Genomic DNA, 2788 nt, shown 5'->3' with positions numbered 1-2788 from the left:
GAAAAGTTACATGATTTCAATATATCAGAATTTGTTAACATTTAAAAGCATATTTTAAGTAAATAGGATTAAGTCACATTCTTGTTTCCCTTTTGTACCTCAACTCTGCACAGAGACCCACATTCAATATCTACAATATCTTTTTTGTCATATTCCTTAAAATTTATAAAATATTATTAAAATAAAAATGAGTGTTATAAAAGTTGTTTGATATAAAACAACAATCAATTTAACAGTCTTATGTAGATGCTTGTCTACAGCAATACTGAAAATATATACATTTTTCTCAAAATAAATTTTAAATAACTCTAAACTGGATATTTCAAAATAATACATCACTACTAGTATTTTCTTAAATGAATGTAAATATATAAAGCCTTTTTGTTTGTTTCTTTGTTTTATATTTAGTAGAGTTTAAAATCTTGGCTCTTACTGTGGTACAAGCCCAAAATAAGAACAATTTTTAGACATTGGATTTCATTGTCATAAGGCTGTTCTTCAATGACCCTCACATCACCAAAGGATTTTACTTCCATTGTAGCTAAGCTGAGAGTTAACAGTTCTGCTGTGCCAAGAAATGAATTGTAGGCTCTATTTTTGGATACAGACTTCCTGCTATGGTCAAAAGTATTTGACTTGAGTGAGTGACTTTATTCTCAGCCCAAAGAGAACAGGTTACATTCATTTAAGAAATGGTGTGTGTATTAAGATGGTCTGTCCATAAAGTCATTCACCAACTGTTTCAATGAACAATGGTTCTGCTTGGAGGGTGGCACAGACATTAGGTGAGGGTAAGAATCTGGTTCACTGGCTGTGGTAATTTGGAAAAGCCTCCATCTCAGAGCAAGAGTAATTTATAAAGTCCTCTTCTTCAAACTTGATACAAGAGCTACAAATGTCAAGCAAAGCATTCAGTCTCACTCTTTGTTGTTCTCTTTCCTACAAGCCACCTCCCAAGTTATTGTCTATGTCTCCCTTGGGTATATAAATACTTTTGAAATATATAAGCTGTTCTGAAAACCATAGCACAGTGTAAAAACATGAAACAAACAATACTACTAATAGAGAGGCTGAGATAGGAGAAGCAAGATTTCGAGACCCTTATGTTGTATACAGCAAGACACTGTCACAAACAAGCTGAAAGTATATATAGATTAGACAATATTGGACCTATTTCTCTAATTACCAAATTAGAGAGACCATTGGATGACAATCAACAAATTTCTAATTCCTCATATTTTTGGATTTCAATAAATTAGGATATGTTGGCAATATTAATTTTCATATTAAGATATTACGAAAAAGTAATTGTTTCTGTTGTTTTTGTTGTAAGAGGTGGAATTAGGTTTGTGTGGATTTGTTGAAGGATTACTTTCTTGCTTCTTCTAGGGTGCAGTTTTGCTCTTTATGTTGATGTTTTCCATCTATTATCCTTTGTAGGGCTGGATTTGTGGAAAGATATCATGTAAATTTTGTTTTGTTATAGAATATCTTGTTTTCTCCATCTATGATAATTGAGAGTTTTGCTGGGTATAGTAGCCTGGGCTGGCATTTTTGTTATTGTAGGGTCTGTATGACATCTGCCCAGGATCTTCTAGCTTTCATAGTCTTTGGTGAGAAGTCTGGCGTAATTCTGATAGGCCTGCCTTTATATGTTACTTGCCTTTTTTCCCTTACTGCTTTTAAAATTCTTTGTTTAGTGCATTTGGTGTTTTGATTATTATGTGACAGGAGGAATTTCTTTCCTATTCTTCAGTCTATTTGGAGTTCTGTAGGCTTCTTGTATGTTCATGGGCATTTCTTTCTTTAGGTTAGGGAAGTTTTCTTCGATAATTTTGTTGAAGATATTTACTGGCCCATTACATTGAGAGTCTTCACTCTCTTCTGTACCTATTATCTTTAGGTTTGGTCTTCTCATTGCGTTCTGGACTCCCTGGATGTTTTGGGTTAGGAGCTTTTTGCTTTTTGCATTTTCTTTGACTGTTTTGTCAATGTTTTCTATAGTGTCTTCTGCCCCTGAGATTCTCTCTTCTATCTCTTGTATTCTGTTGGTGATGCTTACACCTATGACTCCTGATTTCTTTCCTAGGCTTTGTATCTCCAGGGTTATCTCTCTTTCTGATTTCTTTATTGTTTCTATTTCCAATTTTAGATTCTGGATGGCTTTGCTCATTTCCTTCACCTTTTTGATTGTATTTTCCTGTAATTCTGTGTTCCGCACCTCTCTGCCCACCAGCAGCAATGATGACAGAACACCGAGACTTCTTCTCTCGACGGTTTACTCAGGAATATTCTTTTGCGTTATAGCTCTCCTAGGTATCCAGGTGTTACAGCTCTTTACAGCTCTCCTAGGTTCTTAAGTGTCACAGCTCTTCTTGATGGCATGGCTCTTCTTGGTTCTTCTTGATGCTTCTTCTTCTTCTTCTTCTTCTTCTTCTTCTTCTTCTTCTTCTTCTTCTTCTTCTTCTTCTTCTCCTTCTCCTTCTCCTTCTCCTTCTCCTTCTCCTTCTCCTTCTCCTTCTCCTTCTCCTTCTCCTTCTTCCTAGGTGTTGCAGGTCTGCTTGCTTCTGTGGAGTGGCGTGGAATGGCTGGAGACAGCCCCTTATATACCCGAGCTTGAGCTGCCAAGTCCTCCTGGATTGGTTCCCTGGCAAACCCTCAGTAGCATACACCTGCTCGGGAGAGGTGCATGCGCAGTATACACCCGCTCGGGAGGGGCGCATGTGCAGTGGAACCGTCTATTGCTACAGTGTATCGGGAACCTGCGCCATCTTGGATTTTATCGTCC

This window comes from Mastomys coucha, unplaced genomic scaffold (assembly GCF_008632895.1).
Source record: "Mastomys coucha isolate ucsf_1 unplaced genomic scaffold, UCSF_Mcou_1 pScaffold16, whole genome shotgun sequence".
NCBI lineage: Eukaryota > Metazoa > Chordata > Mammalia > Rodentia > Muridae > Mastomys > Mastomys coucha.
The sequence above is the reverse complement of the archived record's forward strand: the minus strand, read 5'-3'. Positions refer to the sequence as shown.